This window comes from Artemia sp. Qi Xiang Cuo, chromosome 3 (assembly GCF_049724085.1).
Source record: "Artemia sp. Qi Xiang Cuo chromosome 3, ASM4972408v1, whole genome shotgun sequence".
Classification (NCBI taxonomy): domain Eukaryota; kingdom Metazoa; phylum Arthropoda; class Branchiopoda; order Anostraca; family Artemiidae; genus Artemia; species Artemia sp. Qi Xiang Cuo.
Genome location: NC_142796.1, coordinates 84118510 through 84145202, shown reverse-complemented (window position 1 = coordinate 84145202; position 26693 = coordinate 84118510). Strand labels below are relative to the sequence as shown.

Sequence of the window (26693 nt, the reverse complement as noted above, 5' to 3'; positions counted from 1 at the left end):
ATATCACAGAAAAGTTATTCCTATTTGGGCAAATCAAACCGCACAAGGAATACAAGCCAAAGCCTATCCAGTGTCAGAAGTGTCTGACACTGGGACACACAACAAATAAATGCAATGAAATTCTCCTAGCCTGTAGTAATTGTAAAGGCTCCCATCCTAAAGAGTTGACAACTGGCAACAACACTCAGCCTACATGTATCAATTGTAAAGGCCCACATGAATCCACCAATAAATCACAATGCCCTGCATATAAGAAAAGAGCACTAACACTCCAAATAGCAACAGAAAAGGCCATTCCATACCCTTTTGCAGCTATGGAAGCAAATGCTGCCCAATTACTTCAAATAAAACCTATATTGAAATTAAATTAAACTCCCAAATCAAACAACCCGAAAGCACAATATACCTCACGCGGAGCATTATCTTGCTATACCCCTAGCTCACATCTCTATCAGAAAGAATCACCAAGCCAGTACTCAACTTTTTTTAGTAAAATCAGGTTAACAGAGCACCCCCTTTGAGGGAAAGAAAAACCATACATACTATCAGTACTTGGTTCTTTTGCTGAAAAACTAGATTCACAACCAAACATGCACACCCCAAATATATGCTTATTCATTCTAAACTGCAATGCAGTTCAGGCCATGAATATACAACAACAACAGAAAACAAAAATCATTGGTGAATTTGCAAAAATCTACATCCCTAATCATATGCTCATTCAAGCAAAAAAAAGATCTTGCTCTACTATTAACAAAGCTGAACATTGATACACAGTCATATGAAAAATAAAACAACAACACAACACATATCAATACTCCAGTGGAACGTAAGATCACTTACAGAAAATAAGTTAAATGAACTAATATCTTTTAGGAATAATAATTCCATCAATATTGCTTGCCTCCAGGAAACTCATTTAACCCAAAATCAACAAATTAAGTCTCTGGGATACACTATCCTGACAAAGGATAGATCATCAGAGAGAAAAGGAGGTGGAGTAGCTTTAATAGTTAAAAATAATATAAAATTCTGTGGCATCAACTTTCCAGATTTTGTAAATGATGTTGATGCAATTGGTATCAGTGTTTGGCTGAATAATACAAAAACTTACATAATAAGCTTTTATAACCCTAATGGCCAAACTACAGATGCAATGGATTTCTTCAGCTATATAAATAATTCTAAGATGTTGAAAAATATTATTATTTGTGGAGACTTTAATGCCCACAGCCTTTTGTGGGGGAATAAACCAGCAAATAAAGCTGGTAAGTTCATTGAGCTTATGACTTCAAATTATACTGAATTAGCTGTTGCTACCCCTCCAAACCTGAATACATATTTCAACCCCAAAAGTGGCAGTTTCTCTACAATTGACCTACAAATTATGTCATTAAATATTTTGAATAAAATTTATATAAATAAAATTGATCGTCTATGTGGTAACCACTTTGTCATAGTTTGCTCCCTAAATGAACCTGCTGAAACCCTATCACATACCTCCAAATATATCAACACTAAAGCAAATTGGCCTATGTTCCAAAATAAGCTAAATTATGAAATTACAAGTTTCACCCAAAATTCAGGCATTTCAAACGCAACAGTTGACACACAAGCTGAAGTTATGGCATCTATACTAATATACACAGCTAATCGATCTATCCCCAGGACCACGCAAAGGAAAACCTTTCTTAGACATATTCCAAAAGTATGGTAGACAGATGAGTGCTAACATAAGTGGAGAACAAAAAAGGCATGTTAGAGACCGTTCTTAAAAAAAACATCACCTAGTACATATTTACATAAATTACAATCAGAATCTAATCTAAAAAGAACCATAATAAATGCTAAATATAAATACTGGAATAATTTCGCAAATAATCTCTCCAGAGAAACACACGAGCCAATTATACATAGTCATAAGCCACATCTGTGGGTAAAAGACTTCCCCCAACCCACTCCTGTATGAGCTTATACATAACAATACCCATTATGACAATGATAATAAAAAAGCTAAGCTATTTGCCACTCTTTTTGTTAATAAGCTAACTTCAAACAATTGTAGCAAAATTCCTCCAATTCTCCAATTCCTATGATCCCAAGTTACCAACCTCGCCCAGGATCCGAGTAAATAACCAGCCCATTTTCAATCCAGGAAATGAACAATGCAATACATCATATTAGGACCAAGACTAATGGCAGCTATGACAATATACACCCTACATGGATAAAGAATCCCACCTCTTTATACAAACAGGAACTTCTAATTTGCTATAATCATTCTTGTGCTTCATCTATGTTCCTCAATCTCTGAAAATGTTCGTCTCTCCTACCAATCCTAAAGAAATAAAAACCCAAAAATAACTCTGAGTCCTATTGGCCCATAATGATTACTCCTGTAATGGGGAAAATAATGGGGAAAATGATCTATTACCAACTCCTCTGGTTTGTTGAAAAAAATAATATGATCCCTTACACTCAAACTGGCGTCAGGAAACACCATTCCTCAAAAGATGCTTTCATATTGTTAACAAATGCAATAAATGAATCATTCTCAAAATGTCCTAGTTGCAGCTTTCCTAGATTTTGAAGGGGCAAATGACAATGTGAACCACCAAACCCTTTTAATTAAACTTGCAAACCTGGGACTACCCCCCAAACTATTATCTTTTACAAAATCTTTCATAGAATTGCAAAGTTTCATTGTTTGTGTAGGTTCAGCCTCTTCACCCCAAAAGACAATAACCAAAGGCCTTCCTCAGGGAGCAGTCCTCAGCTGCCTCCTTTTTGCCCTGTATCTCTGGGACATGAACCTCCCCCACACGAATCTACAATATGCTGATGATCAGGTACTATGGTCATCTGGCAATACCTTTGAGATTGCACAGTCAAAGCTGCAAAAGTCACTTTTCTAATTTGAAAAATTCTCTCAACATTCAGATCTACCAATTGCACCTACCAAGTCAAAAATAGTCCAATTTCACCGAAAGCGAAATCGTGTTAATGTAAGACTAACTCTAAATGGAACAACTATTCCAGAAGATATTAATTACCTAGGTCTCATGCTTGACCAAAAACTTAATTTCCACCTCCACATTTCAAACACAATAAAAAAATGGTGTAGAAAAACAATTATACTATAAAGACTTCTTTCTAAACCCTGGGGCTGTAAGGAGAAAACCTTACTCCAGTTTTATAAATCACATATAAGACCAAATATTGACTATGGGCTCATCATCTATGGTTCATGTGCTAAGACCCAGATTCAAAAAATTGAAACAATACAAAACGATATAATACGTCTCATATTTGGTCTTAGGAAACCCACAAGAACCAAGTTTCTGCTTATGGAGAGTGGATTAACAACAATAAGGGAAAGATGTAGCTTTCTCTTGATAAAACATCTTGCAAAAATTTAATCAAATATCTGAGAAACCCAGTATAATTCGCCAAACAATTTAACAATCCATAATCGTACTGCAGATTAATGTAACGTCATTCGGAGGAAGTTCCTTGTTTTCACACATTTTGTTGCACGCATTTTCCCCCAATCCCCTACTTTAAATTGATCAGTTTACACTATAAATACAGATTTCTCAATGTGGACTAAAGATTTAACCCACATTGAGTTGGTCCAGAAAAAATTTGCAGAACTTAATACAATTACTTATAAAAACCATTTCCAAATATTTGTTGATGGGTCCAAAATTAATGCGAAGCTAGCAAGTAGTGCCTTCCTTCGTCACCTGAAAATTGTAATGATTGTGAGATTGTATAATAATGTGTCTATAATGTCTGCAGAGTTAAATGCCATAATCATGGCATTAGAACACCTTATGGAAAATAAACCCTTGATTGCTAATTCAAATAATATTATAGTTTATTAGACTCTTATATATTATATAGACTATATAGTTATATAGACTCTTTATCAAGCCTTGAGTTGCTAACTTCAGCTCCTCAGTATAAGCTGCATATTGACACTTATCATTGTCTTAGTATTATAGATAATCTTGCTTCAAGTGGCATAAGAACTTATCTTCAGTATATTCCTAGCCACTCTGGTATAAGGGGTAATCATCAGGTTGATGAAATAGCAAAAAATGCTATAAATATTGACCAGCCAAGTGGGAGACCAATCCCCATTAGAGATATTTACCGATGGAGACTATCGATTATTATGTTTAATAAGAAAAATCTTACTCTTTCCCCCCTTCCCAATAAGTATTTTTCTAAAATTTATCATAGAATTCGTTCTGGAACAAATGGACTAGACTTTCTTGCATTCTCGTATCAGTTTCCTAATTCAAGTGGTTCAGTTCCCCTGTCCCCTCTTTGCAGGTATTGTATTATGAATAATGAAACATTTGACCACTGCCTATTTGAATGTAATATGCTGACGTCTGCACAGCATACTTTGCATTGTAAACTGTTAAAGTGCTTCAAACACCACAAAATCTCACTACCAGCCAAGAGCCTAGCCGACTATACCTGCACACAGAGCACAGAAATCAATATCTATCATCTTATATTTGAACTCCTTGAGTCAAAAGATCTACTGAAAGATATCTGAGAATATCAAATAAATAAGAGACAACCAAGCCAGTAGCTCTGTAGCCCACAGAGTGAAGCAAAAGGAAAAGGGCTAAATAGTATCAACTGAAAAGCCCGCCTGCTATGAAATAGAAGAAGAAATATATCTTATTCTTGTAAGGTGTAAAAGAGTGTTAAGCATAATAGCTCTTGTTGAGTCAAAGGCAACATGGAGAATTGGCTCAAAGGCTTAAGACAGTTTGCATCACATCCTAGCTTTGCTCTGCCCTCAAATCATTGGTTAACGCAAAGTTAACCAAGAAAATGCAGAGGAAAATCTGACTGCCTTTGGGCAATCAAGACTTGCAATCAATGTGTACTTCTGTTTAGCTTAAGTCCAGTATTAGATGAAATGAGCATTACAATCATGGTTGCAGCAGCAGGTGCAACCTAGTAAAGAGGAAACCACAACCCATAGTAACCAAAAGTTAAAAAACGCGTTTTGAAAAAACTGCCTAGTGAAAAGAAATCACCGTCTGACACTGAACCAGGAAAGGTAACTATTCTTTTGTTTTGTCTTAAAAGTAAAAATTTATTACAAAAAGAAATGCAAGGTGATTAAAAAAAAACCTCAAACCCCTCGAAAATGGAGTCAGATCAAAATGAAAAGTGCACCATTGGAATCAGCATAGTCGAAAACATACTGCAGGGAAATTATAGTCCCTCACCTTCAACAGCAAGGGAAATCAATTTTTGTTGCATGGGTAGCACTGATCTGCCTCCCTTTTTTATTTTTTTTTCAACAGGCCTAGCGGGCTACCAGAACATCATATAGAGATGCTTAATGGCTCATTCAAAAGCTATTTCTCATATCTATGTGCTTTTTATAAATTCTGCCATCTTCAAGTTCCATATGGCACTAAAATGTCACTTTTTGTGCCAGTTCTCAAGGGGTGGCACCAGCAGGCTACCAGGACAGATCTTTTATAGCTCATATAAAAGATATTGCTCATATCGACGTCCTTCATATAAATTCCACAATCAGTAAGTTCAAAATGGCTCTAAAAACGGCACTTTTGACGCCGTGCCTCAAGTGGAAAAACTGGGGAGATTGGGCTAGCAGAACTTATAAGAGTGACGTTTAATGGCTTGTTTGAAAGCTATTGTTCATATATAGGCCTATGTGCTTTTTTTATCAATTTTACCATTCTTAAGTGCAATATAGCACTGAAAACAACACTTCTGGTGCCATTTCTTAAGTGGAAGACTTTATCTGTTCTGTGTTTATTGTCAAGGAGCTTCATTCTAGAAATGCAGATGTTGCTTTTGAGTTCATCTGAGAGGTTAAAAAAGAAGCATGTGATAGGTTCATTCCACATTATTACATAAAAGAAGGTCCAAGAAAAAGAAGACAACTGCCAAAATTTGTACTTGATGCTATTGGTGATAAAAATAAACAATGGATACCGTATATGTTAAAAAAACAAACACTTGTGGTGTGCATATAAAAGAGCTTGGAATTGCACCACTTGATCTCTATGCGAAATCCAGGAATCACTCAAATTGTCAATCATTACTAACATTCAAGGGTGTCCAAAGAAGTTTTGAAGTATGTTAATAGTAACAAGACTGATTCCTCAACTGTATTTGTGCATTTTTGATGACCCAGCTACTAGTGAATTAATAAGAAATAATCAGAAAAGGCTGATGTGTTTAATCAAGGTTTTCATTAGTTTTTGTAAATCCAAATGATGTTCATGCATGCAGTCCATCCCATTTTACCAAATTTGTTTCAGCAGACAAAGTGCCCTTTGACTGATATTTCTTCACAGCAGGTTTTAAAAATTCTCCATGACCTTTCTCTTAATAAAGCTCCAGATATAGATGGTATTTCAAATGCTTTTCTTTGGAAGACAGCCACATGTTTAGCTAAACCTCTTGTGTTTTGTTTAACCACTGTCTACTGAGTGGTAAATGCCCTGCAGTGTGGAAAAAAGCAGTTGTAAAACCACTCCATAAAGGAGGATCTAAGTCCCAATTTGGAAATTATCATCCAATTTCAAACACCTTGATTTTATCAAGAGTTTTTAAAAAGATTATTGTATATAAGACACAGGAGTACTTTGAGCAAAATAAATTATGGCATCTGTCACTACATGGTTTCAGAAAAAAGAGGTCATGCAATACATAGTTGCTAGAAGTTGTAAAAGATTTCCAAAATATGGCTGATTTTGGTTTGAAGTTTGATTGCTTGTACATTGACTTCAGTCAAGCATTTGACAAAGTTTTAGTTAGTTTGTTGCTTGAAAAATGTGAAAAGTATAAGCTAGGCAGTAGAACTTTGGCATGGATTACAGATTACTTATCAGGCTGTTTCCAGCAAGTTATAGTTGGTAGTGCAATTTCAAGTGAGAACCTGGTTTTGAGTGGTGTGCCACAAGGCAGTTGTTTTGGCCCAGTGTTATTTTGTGGGGTTTTTTTCAATGATTTGCCTGAAGTATTTCATCACTCCAGTGTCAAACTGTTTGTGAACAATGTAAAACTGTATAAACGTGTTACCTCCCTGGTAGAAGTTGTGCTTATTCAAGAGGATCTGAATGCCCTAAATGATTGATGTAAATTGAACTCCATGTTTGTAAACCATCAAAAATGTTTTGTACTTCATTACTTTTTGAAAAGCTTGACTTATCATTATATTCTTTGTGATACACCTATTTCATCTGCAGATTCAGTAAGGGATTTAGGTATTCACTTTGATAACCAGTTGAAGTTTCACAAGCATGTGTCAACAATTTTGCAAAATGCTAATTACAGTCTGCTTTGAATTAAGAGAAGTCTCAGGAAATTTAACCTTCACACTTTTATAACACTATACAAGACAGTAGTAAGCCTGATGGTAGAATATTGGGTAAATTTTTGGCAGTTCATATTATTGACTTACAAATAAAGTAAACATAATATTCAATGCCTTTTTATGCTCTTTCCAAATATAACAATCATTTTTGCCACAAATGATTATTATCCCCACCCCAATATATACCAATTCAGGGTACATATTTGCACATTGGGGGGGGGTATTTCTGATGCAAATGAGAGGTAAGTTTAAACTTTACCCCCCACCCTACCCTAATGTGCAAATATATACCCTGAATATATAGGGGTGGGGGTAAACTTTATTTTCAACAAAAACAATCATTATATTTCTAAAGAGCATAAAAAAAGTCATCAAGTAGTATATTCACTTTATTTGTTAGTCAATAATATGAACTCTAAAAATTTACCAAATATTGTTCCTCTGTGTGGTATATGACATGGAAATGTGACTTGCAGCAAATTGAAAAGGTTCAACATTGGGTGTCAAAGTTTGTTATATATCTGAGTCATTTACAATGTCAGCACTGACTGCAATGTTTGGGACTTCCTTCTCTGGAGTTTCAACAGGATAGGGTTGACCTGATCAATACATTCCATTTTATGAAGGGTGTTGATAATGTGGACTGGGCTGAGAGCTTCAAACTTAGTCATTATTCATCCACTCAACAAAACTCATGCACAAGCAAATAGGTCAATGTCACTGAGCAACAAAACTTTGGAATAGTTTACCTGATACCATAGTTTCTGTGCAAACATTTAAGAGTGCTATTGTTGAAACTGAGTTCTATGGAAAATAGTTTCTGTAATACAGTTGTTTTTTTACTGATGAATGTTATTTTTGTTTTGTGCTTTGCAGTGTTGCTGTTTTAGCTGTCATTTCTTGTGTCTGTATTGCAACAAGCCATTAGGGCTGTTCTTTTACTCATCTGTATGCTAAGATCTTACATCTTCTGACAAACAATGCTTAATAGTGAAATCTTAGCACTAAGATTTTACATCTTATAGTAGCCTATTCTTTTGCAAATGTCTTTCATCATTCTGCTCTGATTAACAGTCTAAGAACAATGAGGAGTATATCATCAAAGTTCTCTTAACAATGTTCTATTTGGCAAAAAGATAGTGTCCTTCACATTTTTGCTAACATCAGTGAGCTGTAAGATCTTAGAACAAAGATGAGTTAAAAGAAAAGAAATCTTTGCAGAAAGATGTGAGATCTTAGATATAAGATCTTAGTAGAAAAGAATGGCCCTATTGGCTTTCTCCTTTATTGAATAAAATAAATAAAAGTATAAAAATGAATAAAAACAGGTACTTTTGCATTAAACATACTTTTTATATACAGTATATGGAATTTCAAACTGGAGATGCTACAGACAACAGGACAGATACCCACCAGACTGATTATTTCAATAGACTGCTATTAAGAATTGGAATGCATAGAGTAGTTTTCATTGCATTTACAATATTTAAGCTGTTTTTTGGGGAGATTTAGGGGGGGTGGTACCTAGGTTAGGTTATATATTTAATATATGGTATGCTTTACCCCCCACCCCACACCCTAATGTGCAAATATATAGCCCAAATATGTTTCTAAACTAATATGTTCATCCTATTTTATTTCAATAGCATTAACCACACTTGACTTCTTTAGCAGTATATAAAAGAGTACATTTTATATGCAAGTACCTAAAAACATTTTTAGAACAGCCGAGACAAGTGCCATCTATAAAAAAATTTATAGCATACATTTCAAACATATAAAACATTTTATTGGATGCATGGCTTTTTCTTTTCTTTTTTTAAGCTGGAAAAAATAGGAAAGAAATCACGACAAAGGTTCTCTAATTAGATAGGCCTAATATGTTAACTAGGATCATTATACAAATTATAAAGTAAGAATTGTTTTCTTAACATGTCTCTTTATTATTAGTCACAGTTGTAAATTTATACCAAGTTATATGGCCAACTAGAAATTTACCAGGTAGGCCTAGCCTATGTTTACTTTATTTGTAGGTCAATAATATGAACTGGATAATATTTACCAGCAATTTTCTAAGACTTAGAAATCAGAAGAGGGATAAAATAGGGATATCCACTCTTTAACTATTGGAAAAAATTTGTTCATAAGCTTATATAAAATGATACTATCCAATCTCCTTATAATTAAAAATATTTTTGCCATCTAGTTGGAAAATTTTGCCCATCCCTATAGGAGAAATCTATATTTGCCAACTAGTTGACAAGAAATGTTTCCCCAGCAAAACTTTTATCTTCCAACCAGTTGACTAATAACTTCTCTCCAGCAACACTTAATTTTGCCACCTAGCTGGAAAGAAACATTGTCCCAGAAAACAATTCATTTTCCAACTTGTTGACTAATAACTAATCCCCAGCAATACTTAATTTTACCAACTAGGCCTAGCTAGAAACAAACATTGCCCCACAAAACAATCTATTTTCCGACTAGTTAACTAATAACTTCTCCCCAGCAACACTTAAATTTGCCAACTAGCTGAAAACAAACATTGCCCCAGAAAACAATTCATTTTCCAACAAGTTGACTAGTAACTTCTCTACAACAAAACTTTATTTTTTCAATAGGCTTTCACCCTGGCCTATTTATTATAGGCCTTGCTACATGAAACTGTGAGTGCACACATCTCTAAGAATAGAGGGGTAAATTAGCCAAATTTCTAAATATGGTAAAATTTCAGTTTAGCAGCACTTATATCAAAAAACACAATAGGCTTTTACAATAAAAATAACAATCTTCTTCTTTCATGCTCATTTTCAACATATTAGTTGTTACCCTGACAACAAACCAACCCTCCCTCTCTGAAGATCCCATCAATATATACAAAACTAAAAGATAATTTCAAAAAGTGGATGACAATTTGCTAGATGTTTTCTATAGAAATGGCCTACAGATTGTTCTGGGTACCCAGATGACTGACCATATTTCAAATAGTAGGCTATACAAAAAATTTGGTTCAATCCTGCTTTCTAGGGCTATAATGAAAGAAAGGTTGAGATGACTAGGGCATATTTTGCTGATGAAGGATGACAAATTGCCAAAGGTTTTGTTTTTTGGGCAACTGTCTAGGGCTAAAAGGGAAGCAAGTTGTCCTTGCTTAGAGTGAGAGAATGCCAAAGAAAAATTTGAAGGGAGTGGAAAATTCCTGGGAGAGGCGAAGTTACTAGTTTGAGAATGAGTTGTTGTCTGGGGTAATTTTTGTTTCTAACTAGATGGTAAAATCAAGCGTTGCTAGCGAGAAGTTACTTGTCAACTAGTTGGAAAAATTAAGTTTTGCTGGGGAGAAGTTGTTAGTCAACTAGTTAGAAAATGAAAATTTTGCTGGGGCATCATTTATTGTCAACTAGTTGGCAAATTTAAGTGTTGCTGGGGAGAAGTTATTAGTCAACTAGTTGGAAAATGAATTGTTTTCTGGGGCCATGTTTGTTTCCAGCTAGTTGGCAAAATCAAGTGTTGCTGGGGAGAAGCTATTAGTCAACTAGTTGGGAAAATAAAGTTTTGATGGGGAGAAGTTGCTAGTCAACTAGTTGGAAAATGAATTATTTTCTGGGGCAATGTTTGTTTCCAGCAACACATGAATTAAAAATCAAGTATTTTGCAGTAGGCATCAAGACATGGCTAATTGTAGAAAAAAACAAGACAGATAGTCTATGTGATTGAGAGGGAAATCTAGGATAAGCCCTTTTTAGGATTGTATAAAAATGATGTTAGAAGGAGATTGGATAGTAACATTCTATATAAGCTTATAAAGTATTTTTTCCAAAAGTCAAAGGGTAAAATCCCCTTTTTCAATAGGTTTTCACCCTGGCCTATTTATTACAGGCTGAGCTACATTTATTATAGGCAACCCTTCTAAGAGGGGTAAATTAGTCAAATTTCCAAATAATGGTAAAATTTCAGTTTAGCAGCACTTCTGAAAAAACATGGTTGGCTAATAAAATAAAAATAACAATGTTCTTATTTCATGCTCTTTTTCAATGAATTAGTTGTTATCCTGAGAACAAAGCAACCCTCCCTCCCTGACGATCCCATCAATATATACAAGCCTAAAAGAAAACAAACTAAAAGAAAATGCCAAAAAGTGGATGACAATTTGCTAGATGTTTTCAATAGAAATTGCCTACAAATTTTTCTGGGTATCTGGCTGACTGACCATATTTCAAACAGTAGGCAATACAAAAAATGTGTTCAATCCCGCTTTCTAGGGCTATAATGAAAGAAAGGTTGAGATGGCTAGGGCATATTCTGCAGATGAAGGATGACAAATTGCCAAAGATTTGCCTTTTTGACCAACTGTCTAGTTTGCTAGATGTTTTCCATAGAAATTGCCTACATATTTTTCTGGGTATCTGGCTGACTGACCATATTTCCAACAGTAGGCAATACAAAAAATGTGTTCAATCCTGCTTTCTAGGGCTATAATGAAAGAAAGGTTGAGATGGCTAGGGCATATTCTGCAGATGAAGGATGACAAATTGCCAAAGATTTGCCTTTTTGACCAACTGTCTAGGGCTAAAAGGAAAGCAGTTTGTCCTTGTCTGGGTTGAGAGGATGTCATAAAGAAAGATTTAAAGGAAATGGGAACTTCCTGCAAGGGGAGAAGTTATTAGTTGGAAAATGAATTCCTTTCTGGCGTAATGTTTGTTTCCAGCTACTTGGCAAAATTAAGTTTTGCTGGGGAGAATTTATTAGTCAACTAGTTGGAAGAATTAAGTTTTGTTGGGGACAAGTTATTAGCCAACTAGTTGGAAAAGGAAAGTTTTGCTGGGGCAACATTTATTGTCAACTAGTTGGCAAATATAGATCTCTCCTATACAGACGGGCCAAATTTTCCCACTAGATGACTAGGACTAAGATGTTTTTAATTATAAGGAGATTGGATAGTATCATTCTATATGAGCTTATAAAGTAATTTTTCCAATAGCCAAAGGGTGGAGTCCCTTAAGAAACTAGCTTGGCAATACCTTCCTGGAGTGCCTAGGCTATGTTTTTGGCCCTGGATTCATAGCCATAAGTTTCATTTTCTTAACCTTGCCCTTTCCAAGATAGAAAAAAGCAGCTTGTCTAGAATTATACTATATTTCTAAAATGTCTCTTTGACAGAGAGCAGATCAATTAGGACATCCACCACATGGCTAATATGGGAGTAAAGTTCATTTGAGATGCAAATGGATGTTATATTTAGATTGAGAATGAAATTCTAGGTATATATTTACACATTAGGGAGGTGGGGGTATATATTCTGTGAACATATAGGTTCTAAGAAATTTATGAATTTCTTACAAAAACTGGAAAAACAAGGAAAGAAGTTAAGATAAAGGCTCTCCCCCTGCAAAATGTGTTAACTAGGATTATTCTGCATATTATGGAGGAAGGATTGTTTTCTTAATATGTTTCCTTATGTCCAGCTGGACTCTTAGGCTTAAAATACCAATTGGCCAATTGGCTAATTTAAAGATTTGTATATAGGCTAGGCCTACACTGTCAAATTAGCCATCTGGTGGTATCCCGAAATTTCAATAGTCCTACATCTTCCCATAGTACAGTTTAGACTCTAGATGCATAACTGAAAGGTTCATTCAGAAATCTACTGAGCTTACCTGTTATTGGCAAAATTCGTTTCACTGATTTCAGAGAAGATTTGTTGGTTTCAGAGAAGTAATTTCTTTGATTTCTTTCTCAAATTGACTTTCAATTGATCCAAAGCCATCTTCTTCTTCTATTTAACAGCAGGCGGGCTTTTCAGTAAAACTATTTAGCCCTTTTCCTTTGGCTTCACTCTGTGGGCTACAGAGCAACTGGCTTGATTGCCTCATATTTATTAGATATATTCAGATATCTTTCAACCGATCTTTCGACTCTAGGAGTTCAAATATAAGTTGATAGATGTCGATTTCTATGCTCTGTGTGCAGGAATAGTTGGCTAGGCTCTTGGCTGATAGTGGGATTTTGTGGTGTTTGAAGTATTTTAACAGTTTACAAAGCAATGTATGTTGTGCAGACATCAGCATATTACATTCAAATAGGCAATGGTCAATTGTTTCATTATTCATATTACAATGCCTGCAAAGAGGGGACAAGGGAATTGAACCACTTGAATTAGAAAGCTTATATGAGAATGCAAGGAAATTTAGTCCATTTGTTCCAGAACGAATTCTATGATAAATTTTAGAAAGATACTTCTGCCATCTGCTTGAGCCGCGGTTTTAGGCTTCTTCTTCTTCTATTTAACAGCAGGCGGGCTTTTCAGTAAAACTATTTAGCCCTTTTCCTTTTGCTTCACTCTGTGGGCTACAGAGCTACTGGCTTGATTGCCTCATATTTATTAGATATATTCAGATATCTTTCAGCAGATCTTTCGACTCTAGGAGTTCAAATATAAGATGATAGATGTCGATTTCTATGCTCTGTGTGCAGGTATAGTTGACTAGGCTCTTGGCTGATAGTGGGATTTTGTGGTGTTTGAAGTATTTTAACAGTTTACAAAGCAAGGTATGTTGTGCAGACGTCAGCATATTACATTCAAATAGGCAATGGTCGGTTGTTTCATTATTCATGTTACAATGCCTGCAAAGAGGGGAGAGGGGAATTGAACCACTTGAATTAGAAAACTTATATGAGAATGCAAAGAAATTTAGTCCATTTGTCCCAGAACGATTTCTATGATTAATTTTGGAAAGATATTTATTGGGAAAGGGGGAAAGGATAGGATTAATCTTATTAAAATCAATATATGATAGCCTCCATCGGTAGATATTTCTAATTGGGATTGGTCTCCCACTTGGCTGGTCAATATTTATAGCATTTTTTGTTATTTCATCAACCTGATGATTACCACTTATGCCAGAGTGGCTAGGAATGTACTGAAAGTAAGTTTTTATGCCACTTGAAGCAAGATTATCAATAATACTGAGACAATGATAAGTGTCAATGTCCAACTTATATTCAGGAGCTGAGGCCAGCAACTCAAGGCTTGATAAAGAGTCGGAATAGATGATAATATTATTCAAATTTTCAATCAAAGGTTGGTTTTGCTTAAGGTGTTCTAATGCCATGATTATGGCATTTAACTCAGCAGACAATATAGATAAATTATTAAATAATCTCTCGCCCATTGTAATATTCAGGTGAGGAAGGAAAACACCACTGGCAACCTTTTCATTCATTTTTGACCCATCAACAAAAATTTGGAAGTCATTTTTATAGGTAATTGTATTAAGTTCTGCAAATTTTTTTCTTGACAAAAGCAATGGGGGTTAAATCTTTATTCCATTTTGAAAATTCAGTATTTATTATGGGAAATGACCAATTCCATGGAAGGGATTGGGGGAAAGTAGGTGCAATAGACTTTGCTGGTACAGGGAACTTCTTTTGAATATTAGCATACTCATCCGCAATACCTCTATACATGGCTGGATTTGTTAACCAATTATGTAATGTGTGTGAGCTATTTGATTCAATATTTGTAAGATGTTTTATCAAGAGAAAGCTACGTCTCTCCCTTATTGTTTTTAATCCACTCTCCATAAGCAGTAACTTGATGCTTGTGGGTTTCCTAAGACCAAACGTGACACATATTATATCATTTTGTGTTGTTTTAATTTTTTACATCTGGGTCTTTTCACATACACCATAGCCGATAGTCAATATGAACACATAGTCAATATGGGGTCTTATATGTGATTTATAAAGCTGGAGTAAGGTTTTCTCCTTACAACCCTAGGGTGTGGAAAGAAGTCTTTTTAGTATATTTGCTTTTCTATAGCATTTTTTTTATTGTGTTTGAAATGTGGAGGTGGAAATTAAGTTTTTGGTCAAGCATGAGACCTAGGTAACTAATATGATTATCTTTTGAAATAGTTGTTTTATTTAGAGTTAGTTTTGCATTAACATGGTTTCGCTTCCGGTGAAATTGGATTATTTTTGACTTGGTGGGTGCAATGGGTAAATCTGAATGTTGGGAGAATTTTTCAAACTGGAAACGTGACTTTTGCAGATTTGACTGTGCTATCTGAAAGGTGTTGCCAGATGACCATAGCACCAGATCATCAGCATATTGTAGATTCGTGTGGGGTAGGTTCATGTCCCAGAGATATAGGGCAAATAAGAGGCAACTGAGGACTGCTCCCTGAGGTAGGCCTTTGGATATTGTCTTTTGGGGTGAAGAGGCTGAACCAACACAAACAATGAAACTTTGCACTTCTATGAAGGATTTAATAAAAGATACTAGCTTAGGAGGTACTGCAAGGTTTGCAGGTTTTTTTAAAAGGATTTGGTGGTTCACATTGTCATATGCCCCTTCAAAATCTAGGAAAGCTGCCACTAGGATATTATTTTTTTAGAAAGATTCATTTATTGCATTTGTTAGCAATATGAAAGCATCTGTTGAGGAGTGGTATTTCCTGAATCCAGTTTGAGTGTGTGGGATCATATTATTTTTTCAACAAACCAGAGGAGTCTGTGATAAATCATTTTCTCCATTATTTTCCCCATCACAGGTGTAATCATTATGAGCCTATAAGACTCAGGGTTATCTTTTGGTTTATTTTTCTTTAGGATTGGTAGGAGGGACGAACATTTCAATATATTGGGGAACCTAGAAGATGCCCAAGCGTGATTATAGCAATTTAGCAGTTCTTGTTTGTATGAAGATGTGAGATTCTTTATCCATGTAGGGTGTATATTGTCATAGCTGCTGCTAGTTTTGGTCCTAATCTGATGTATTGCATTATTCAATTCCTTGTATTGAAAATGGATTGGTTATGTACTCGGATCCTGGGCGTGGTTGGTAACTTGGGTTCATAGGAATTGTGGACAGTTTGTTTTGATTATTTGATGTTAGCTTATTAACTAAAAGAGTTGCAAATAGGTTAGCTTTTTCATAATCATTGTCATAGTGGGTATTATTATGTAAAAGTTCATACAGGAGTGGATTAGGGGAAGTCTTTTTCCCACAGATGGGGCTTATGACTTTATGTATAATTGGCTCATGCTTTTCTCTGGAGAGATTATTTGCAAAATTATTCCAGTATTTATGTTTAGCATCTATTATAGTCCTTTTTAGATTAGATTCTGCTTGTAATTTTTTTAAATATGTAGTAGGTGATGGTTTTCTTATGAATTCTGTCCTAGATGCCTTTTTTATCCTCCATTTATTTAGGCACTCATTTGTCCACCATTCTTTAGGAATTTGTTTAGGGAATGTTTTCTTAGGTGTTGTCTTGGGGATAGCATGATTAGCTGTATTTATTAGTAAAGATGTCAATGCTTCAGCATGTGTGTCAACTGTTGTGTTAGAAATGCATGAACTTTGGGTGAAACTTGTAACTTCATCATTTAGCTTATTTTGGAACATAGACCAATCTGCTTTAGTGTTGATATATTTGGATGTATGAGATAAAGTTTCAGCAGGTTCATTTAGAGAGCAAATTATAGCAAAGTGGTCAGTACATAGACTATCAATTTTATTTATGTAAATTTTGTTCAAAAAATTTAATGACACAATTTGTAGGTCAATTGTGGAGAATCTGCCACTTTTGGGGTTGAAATATGTGTTCAGGTTTGGAGGGGTAGCAACAGCTAATTCATTATTATTTAAAGTCATATGCTCAATGAATTTACCAGCTTTATTTGCTGGTTTATTCCCCCAAAAAAGGCTGTGGGCATTGAAATTACCACAAATAATGATATTTCTTAACATATTAGAATTATTTATATAATTAAAGAAATCCTTGGCATCTGTAGTTTGGCCATTAGGGTTATAAAAGCTTATTATGTAGGTTTTTAAATTATTCAGCCAAACACTGATACCAATTACATCAACATCATTTGCAAAATCTGGAAAATTGATGCCACAAAATTTTATATTATTATTAACTAATAAAGCTACCCCACCTCGTTTTTTCTCTGAAGATCTATCCTTTCTCAGGATAGTATATCCCGGAGACTTAATTTGTTGATTTTGGGTTAAATGAGTTTCCTGGAGGCAAGCAATATTAATGGAATTATTATTCATAAATGATATTAGTTCATTTAGCTTATTTTTAGTGGGTGATCTTACATTCCATTGGAGCACTGATAAATGTTGTGTTGTTTATTTATTCTTCATATGACTGTGTATCAATGTTCAGCTTTGTTAAAAGTAAAGCAAGATCTTTTTTTGATTGAATGAGCATATCATATGGGATGTAGATTTTTGTCAATTCTGCAATGATTTTTGTTTTCTTTAGTTAATGTATGTTCATGGCCTGAACTGCATTACAGTTTAGAATGAATTAGCATATATTTGGGGATATCATTTTCGTTTGGGCATCCTGTTTAGGGGTAACGAGTTCGAGGCCTGTTAGTGTGTCGGAGTCGTTATGGCTTGGGAGGGGGGGCCAAGCTTACCTCATTTCACCATACACGGAGGCTTGATGACTTTGTGAGACTTTCTGATCGGGCTTTGAGAAAGAGGGATTAGAAGATTGTTTGTTATCCGGGATGCTAGATGCATTGGGGGCATTTGACTTGGGGGTTTTGGTTGGTTTCATTACAGGCTTTATTTGGTATTGTTGGGCAGCATTTGCTTCCATTGCTGCAAAGGGGTATGGGACGGCCTTCTCTGTTGATATTTGGAGTGTTAGAGCTCTTTTCTTGCATGCAGGGCATAATGATTTATTTGTAGATTCATGTGGGCCTTTGCAATTGATGCATGTAGGCTGAGTGTTGTTGCAAGTTGTCAGCTCTTTAGGATGGAAAGATTTACAATTACTACACTCTTGGAGAATTTCATTGCATTTGTTTTTCGTGTGTCCCAGTTTAAAACACTTCTGACACTGAATAGGCTTAGGTTTGTATTCCTTGTGTGGTTTGATTTGCCCAAATAGGAATAATTTTTCTGGAATATCAATTTTATCCTTCAGTGTGAATAAGAAGGATCTACTAGTTTTTAGGCCATTAGAGTTAGGTTTTCCAAGTTGGGCAACATCCTCAACTGGGATTGTGTTTCCAACCCTATCTGAGAGGCCTTCTTTTAACTCCTGAGTAGATATCTCTTGGGGAACATTATAAACTACAATTTTTGTTGGTGATTGTTTTGGGTTCCAATTAGATGCAATAATTGGGGTATTCAGAAGGAATTTTAGGTTAATTATTGTATCTGCTGATTTCTGATCTTCTACAGCTATTAGCTAGATCCATCACAGTTAATGTTTAGAGAGAACATTGATTTTAGCAATTTAAAAATTGCAGCTCTTATTGCAGTGATCATTTTTATTTCAAAGGGGGTAGTGGGAGTAATTTTAAGGTAAATTCCTAAGTTTTTGGAGGGAGGATCTTGGGCAGGGAGAGGGGAAATGCTTCTAATTGGGGAGATTTTTTTCCTTTTTTTAGAACTTCTAGAGAGGACCTCTTAAAACCCATTATCATCATTTATGGTTGCATTAGGACCTACAGTTATCATTGTCCTATTCTCCGAATTGGAGCTATCATTAGAACTTTCAGATAATGTGCTTGATCAGCCAGGATGGGTATCTTGCACGATTGAATTTGACTTGGAATCTGGGGGGACGTTTTTTTTTGGAGGAATTATTAAAAATGCCTATTTGAAAAATCTTTAAAAACAAATAAAAAACTAAAACAATAATGGTAAATATATTATATAAAACCGTATTCACTAAAATAAGTGGAGGATAAAAACCACAGTATAGCCCTGATGATGACTTGAGCAGGATAGGTTTGTTACAACTGCTGATTAGAAGCGATAATAATCACAAGAAAATATATTTCGATTTTCTTATAAGGTTGCTGTTGTATGATGTGGAGTAAGAATTGTTTTCTTAATATGTTTCCTTATGTCCAGCTGGACTCCTAGGCTTACAATACCAATTGGCCAATTGGCTAATTTAAAGATTTGTATATAGGCTAGGCCTACACTGTCAAATTAGCCATCTGGTGGTATCCCGAAATTTCAATAGTCCTACATCTTCCCATAGTACAGTTTAGACTCTAGATGCATAACTGAAAGGTTCATTCAGAAATCTACTGAGCTTAGGCCTACCTGTTATTGGCAAAATTCGTTTCACTGATTTCAGAGAAGATTTGTTGGTTTCAGAGAAGTAATTTCTTTGATTTCTTTCTTAAATTGACTTTCAATTGATCCAAAGACATCTGCTTGAGCCGCGGTTTTAGGCTCAGCGGCAGTGTTACCAACACCTCAAAACAAAATGTACCACAAATTGCATGAAAAATGTACCAAAGACAAAAAAAATGTACCATATCCCAAATTTTTTTCCGCATGTTACGCTTCGCGTAATACGTGGATCGTCGGTGACATAAAGTACTATCTATGAAAATTTTGCATAAGACATTTTCGTTCACTTTCTTTCTCCATTCCTTTGTTTTTCTTTCTCTTCTAATACAGTACATTACTCCTGACAGTACTTGAAGAAATTGTTCGGAGTAACATATGTTACAACAGAAACATTTTACTACAGGCCAACAAAAGTCACTGTTTTTCGGCCATTTACAAACTTGGCAAACTTTAGCAAATTTTTTTAAACTCAAAACGAGCAAAAATTAACATGAATAGGGCTCAAAACCCCTATGCCTTCCCAAGGATAGATCATAACTTGCTCTTTACTGAAAAAATATAAATGTTTTTACTTTAATAACTTTAATAAATCAAATAATATTAACATTTTGATTACTAAACATCAGTATATGTATATTAAACTGAAAATGCACATTCATTTGTATTTTTTTCAGTAAGTGTAAATTATGTTCTGGACTTGGGAAGACATATGGGTTTTAAGCCCTGCTTATGTTAATTTCTGCTTGCTTTGAGTTTTACCCGCTTATTTATAGTAATTTTTTTCTTTTTGGGTTTCATTTATTTATCGATGCTGATTTGTGGTAGTTTCACGCTTGGTAGATTATTTTATTTTATTTTTGCTAATTTTTGGTTTAATGGATTTCTGTACTTGTCTTTTAAAAACTTATCTTGTGGAATTTTTTTTTAATTAATTAATGTTCGTTTTATATTGACATAGTCTTTTCAGGAAAAAAGAAAATAATAGTTTAAATCTTTTCGTTTTTTTAAGATTTTATAGTTTGGCCTGCTATTTGTATGCCGGAGAAATATTTTCAGCAATTTTTAACAACATACACCCTTTTAAAAATCTGGACACAAGTATTAGTGTTTAATTTAGTTTCATACCTCCTCTAGTTGACCTGAAATAGAAAACTTGATACCATTCGCAAAAAAATCTGTTTACTTTCTTTGATAGCTTGGATACATTTACGCTATTTTGATTTGGTTAAATCTTAAGAGCAGAAGTAGCCACGAGAGTTTGAACATAATACCCTCAGTCGTTCTTGGTATACTGCTTAGATGCCTTATTGCGAATTTGGATTAACCCGGTTAATCTTGTTTTAATTTTAGGGCAATTTTTTTTTTTTAAAAATAATGGGCAAAGGGGAGGGTGGGCGTGGGAGGAGGATTAGTTGTCCTCCAATCACTTTTCACTATTAAAAAGGTCATTAGCTATTCCAATTTCCAATCGAATGAACCCTTTTCCAAGTTTCTACGACAACTCCTTCAATACGAAGTGCCCTGGTTATAAAAATGAGACTGCAATAAGTACTATATTTGAAACATGGATGGCTGCAGGGTTGGTGGGAGGGGTGGCGGGTTAATCGGTGACTATATAGTATTTATGAGGTAACCAAAACAAAGGAAAGCATAAGGGCTGTTTTTTCACTCATCAATGTGCCAAGATCTTATATCTTTTGTCAGAAAACGCTTAAAAGTGAAATCTTTGAACTAAGATTTTACATCTTTTGTCGTTTTATACAAACGTCTTTCATCATTCTGCTCTGATCAGCGGTCTGAGAACAATAATGAGTGTATCATCAAAGTTCTCTCATCTTTGTTCTATATGGCAGAACACTGGCTGTCTACATACTTTTTGCTAACATCAGTGGACTGTAAAATCTTAGAACAAAGATGAGTTAAAAAACGATAATCTTTGCAAAAAGATGCAAGATCTTAGATTTAAGATATTAGTGCTAAAAAACGGGCCTATAGTAGAAACAAACAATGAAAGAAAAATGTATGTGTCGAGGGGGTATTTTCCGCCGGGGGGGGGGGGTATTTTCCGATCGTATTTTCAGCAGGGCTACTTGCCACGGAAGGTATTGTCTGCGGGGGTACTTTCCGTGGGGTATTTGTCGCGGAAGTATTTTCAACGGGAGAGTACTTTCCGGTTTTTGCCGCGGGGGAACTTTCCGGGGAGAAAACACTTAAAACCTTAGAATCAGCATGAAAAACCAATAATGTGTCAATTGTAGTCGAAATTCCTTTTTAATTTAAATTTAAATTTGCTTGTGTAATTTAGTTCTTGTTTGTTGTAAGTTTTAAAGTTGCCCCATATTCATAGGTTGAATTTTGTCTATTTAATTTATATATCTAGAAACCACAAACAATATTTGTTTTTAAATTTTATTAATGAATTGCTGAGATTAATGACTTAATGAAAAACTACTACTGGTATTTATAGTTTACAAGTTCACTATTTTTTTTTTTTTACAATTTTGAAGTTTTTGCCACAATATCAGCAATAAGTGTTTTCAGCTATAGTTTACAATCCCGTGCTCTGGCTCTAAAACCTACTCTCTAAAAGGCTTGATTTACTACGCGGATCCAAGCCCTGTTTGAGCCTGAAACCGAAGCTAAAACAAATTTTGACTCCCGAATTTTCGCAACAAAATTCCATTTTGTTTTTCCCCCAAAATTCCCCAAATCTTGAAGACTTGTCCCCGAAAACTCCCCAAGTTTTTAAGGCATGTCCCCGAATTTTAAGATTCGAGAATGGAAGCCCTGCTTGATACACAGAAAGATGTTTTTGCTACCTTTGGACGCCGGAAGAGAAGAGTCTGTTTACGAAAAAATGAAAATAGGTGACTGCTTGTCTGTCTCTTATCTCGACTATGCTGACTAGATCAGGGTGAAATAAAGTATTTGTAGATGAAATAATACACACATAGGTGCATGAAAACTGAATTGTACCACATTGTACCATCATTTTGTAAAATTTACCATATTTTGTGGGATTGTACTAAATTGTACCAGTAGAGGTGAAATGTGCCAAAATGGTACAATAGTACCACGTTTGGCATCACTGCTCAGCGGGTTCGAAGACGGGTTGTTCTTCTTCTTCTTCTAATTCACAGCAGGCGGGCTATTCAGTTAATACTATTTAGCCCTTTTCTTTTTGCTTCACTCTGTGGGCTACAGAGCTACTGGCTTGGTCGTCTCTTATTTATTAGATATTCTCAGATATCTTTAAGTAGATCTTTTGACTCAAGGAGTTCAAATATAAGATGATAAATATCGATTTCTGTGCTCTTTCTGCATGAATAGTCGGCTAGGCTCTTGGCTGATAGTGAGATTTTGTGGTTTTAGAAGCCTTTTAACAGTTTACAATGCAAGGTATGTTGTGCAGACGTCAGCATATTACATTCAAATAAGCAATGGTCAATTGTTTCATTATTCATATTACAATGCCTGCAAAGAGGGGACAGGGGAATTGAACCACTTGAATTAGAAGACTTATATGAGAATGCATGGAAATTTAGTCCATTTGTTCCAGAACGAATTCTATGATAAATTTTAGAAAGACTCTTATTGGGAAAGGGGGAAAAGATAGGATTAATCTTATTAAAATTAATATCTGATAGCCTCCATCGGTAAATATAATTGGGATTGGTCTCCCACTTGGCTGGTCAATATTTATAGCATTTTTTGCTATTTCATCAACCTGATGATTACCATTTATGCCAGAGTGGCTAGGAATGTACTGAAAATAATTTTTTATGCCACTTGAAACAAGATTATCTATAATACTGAGACAATGATAAGTGTCAATGTCCAACTTATATTGAGGAGCTGAGGCCAGCAAATCAAGGCTTGATAGAGAGCCGGAATATATGATAATATTATTTGAATTTGCAATCAAAGGTTGGTTTTCCTTAAGGTGTTCTAATGCCATGATTATGGCATTTAACTCAGCAGACATTATAGATAAATTAGTATATAATCCCTCGCCCATTGCAATTTTCAGGTGAGGAAGGAAAACACCACTTGCAACCTTCTCATTCATTTTCGACCCATCAACAAATATTTGGAAGTGATTTTTATAGGTAATTGTATTAAATTCTGCAAATTTTTTCTGGACAAAAGCAATGGGGGTTAAATCTTTATTCCACTTTGAGAAGTCATTATTTATTATGGGACTTGACCAATTTCATGGGGGGGGGGGCACGGGGGAAAGTAGGTGCAATAGACTTTGCTGGTATGGGGAACTTCTTCTGAATATTGGCATACTCATCTGCAATGCCTCTATACATGGCTGGATTTCTTAACCAATTATGTAGGGTGTGTGAGCTATTTGATTCAATTTTTTTAAGATGTTTTGTCAAGAGAAAGCTACGTCTCTCCCTTATTGTTGTTAATCCACTCTCCATAAGCAGAAACTTGGTGCTTGTGGGTTTCCTAAGACCAAATATGAGACGTATTATATCATTTTGTGTTGTTTCAATTTTTTGCATCTGGATCTTTGCACATGCACCATATACGATGAGCCCATAGTCAATATGGGGTCTTATATGTGATTTATAAAATTGGAGTAAGGTTTTCTCCTTACAGACCCAGGGTGTGGAAAGAAGTCTTTTTAGTATATTTATTATTCTATAGTATTTTTTTATTGTGTTTGAAATGTGGAGGTGGAAATTAAGTTTTTGGTCAAGCATGAGACCTAAGTAATTAATATGATTATCTTCTGGAATAGTTGTTTTATTTAGTTAGTTTTGCATTAACATGGTTTCGCTTCCGGTGAAATTGGATTATTTTTGACTTGGTGGGTGCAATGGGTAAATCTGAATGTTGAGAGAATTTTTCAAACTGGAAAAGTGACTTTTGCAAATTTGACTGTGCTATCTGAAAGGTGTTGCCAGATGACCATAGCACAAGATCATCAGCATATTGTAGATTCGTGTGGGGTAGGTTCATGTCCCAGAGATATAGGGCAAATAGGAGGCAACTGATTACTGCTCCCTGAGGTAGGCCTTTGGTTATTGTCTTTTGGGGTGAAGAGGCTGAACCAACACAAACAATGAAATTTCGCACTTCTATGAAGGATTTAATAAAAGATACTAGCTTAGGGGGTACTCCAAGGTTTGCAAGTTTTTTTAAAAGGATTTGGTGGTTCACATTGTCATATGCCCCTTCAAAATCTAGGAAAGCTCCAACTAGGATATTATTTTTAGAGAAAGATTCATTTATTGCATTTGTTAGCAAAATGAAAGCATATGTGGAGGAGTGGTGTTTCCTGAATCCAGTTTGAGTGTGAGGGGTCATATTATTTTTCCCAACAAACCAGAGGAGTCTATGATATATCATTTTCTCCATTATTTTCCCCAGCACAGGAGTAATCATTATGGGCCTATAAGACTCAGGGTTATCTTTCGGTTTATTTTTCTTTAGGATTGGTAGGAGGGACGAACATTTCCATATATTGGGGAATATAGAAGATGCCCAAGCGTGATTATAACAATTTAGCAGTTCTTGTTTGTATGAAGATGTGAGATTCTTTATCCATGTAGGGTGTATATTGTCATAGCTGCCGCTAGTTTTGGTCGTAATATGATGTATTGCATTATTCAATTCCTGGATTGAGAATGGATTAGTTATGTAGTCGGATCCTGGGCGTGGTTGGTAACTTGGGTTCATAGGAATTGGGGAAAGTTTGCTTTGATTATTTGAAGTTAGCTTATTAACAAAAAGAGTTGCAAATAGGTTAGCTTTTTCATTATCCTTGTCATAATGGGTATTATTATGTATAAGCTCATTCAGGACTGGTTGGGGGGAGTCTTTTTCCCACAGATGTGGCTTATAACTTTGTGTATAATGGGCTCATGTGTTTCTCTGTAGAGATTATTTGCAAAATTATTCCAGTAATTATATTTAGCATCTATTATAGTCCTTTTTAGATTCGATTCTGCTTGTAATTTTTTTAGATAAATAGGAGGTGATGGTTTTTTTTAAGAATTCTGTCCTAGCTGCCTTTTTTATTCTCCATTTATTTAGGCACTCATTTGTCCACCATACTTTAGGAATGTGTTTAGGGAAAGTTTTATTGGGTGTTGTCCTGAGGATAGCATGATTAGCTGTATTTATTAGTAAAGATGTCAACGCTTCAGCATGTGTGTCAACTGTTGTGTTAGAAATGCATGAACTTTGGGTGAAACTTGTAATTTCATCATTTAGCTTATTTTGGAACATAGACCAATTTGCTTTAGTGTTGATATATTTAGAGGTATGAGATAAAGTTTCAGCAGGTTCATTTAGGGAGCAAACTATAGCAAAGTGGTCAGTATATAGACAATCAATTTTATTTATGTAAATTTTATTCAAAAAATTTAATGAAACAATTTGTAGGTCAATTGTGGAGAATCTGCCACTTTTTGGGTTGAAATATGTATTCAGGTTTGGAGGGGTAGCAAAAGCTAATTCATAATTATTTGAAGTCATATGCTCAATGAATTTACCAGCTTTATTTGCTGGTTTATTCCACCACAAAAGGCTGTGGGCATTGAAATCTCCACAAATAATGATATTTTTTTACATATCAGAATTATTTTTATAATTAAAGAAATCCTTGGCATCTGTAGTTTGGCCATTAGGGTTATAAAAGCTTATTATGTAGGTTTTTAAATTATTCAGCCAAACACTGATACCAATTGCGTCAACATCATTTGCAAAATCTGGAAAATTGATGCCACAAAATTTTATATTATTATTCACTAATAAAGCTACCCCACCCATGGGCGCCCAGATGGGGGGGCAGGGAGGGGCTCCCGCCCCCCCTGGCTAAATGGTGTTGCCTTATTTTTATATTTTTGTTCGGAGATTTCTCTTATATAGCATTAAAAGTGCCAATTAGACAAGGTTTGCCCCCCCTGGAATTCAGCTTAATGGCGCCCATGACCCCACCTCCTTTTCTCTCTGAAGATCTATCCTTTCTGAGGATAGTATATCCCAGAGACTTAATTTGTTGATTTTGGTTTAAATGAGTTTCCTGGAGGTAAGCAATATTAATGGAATTATTGTTCATAAAAAATATTAGTTCTTTTAGCTTATTTTCTGTGAGTGATCTTACGTTCCACTGGAGTATTAATATATGTTGTGTTGTTGATTTATTCTTCATATGAC

At 35.1% G+C, this 26693-nt stretch overlaps 1 protein-coding gene across 2 annotated transcripts in view; it reads right to left on the bottom strand.

The window, feature by feature from the left end:
* Positions 1 to 13175, bottom strand: part of LOC148954655 (uncharacterized) — a 64893-nt gene extending 51718 nt beyond the window's left edge. Inside the window, exon 1 of one of the 2 annotated variants that reach the window (XM_089087183.1) lies at positions 13042 to 13175. The gene's annotated coding sequence lies outside the window, so the exon portion shown is untranslated. The remainder of the gene's footprint in view (positions 1 to 13041) is intronic. The other variant, XM_089087184.1, reaches the window with a different exon arrangement.
* Positions 13176 to 26693: the final 13518 nt, after the last annotated feature.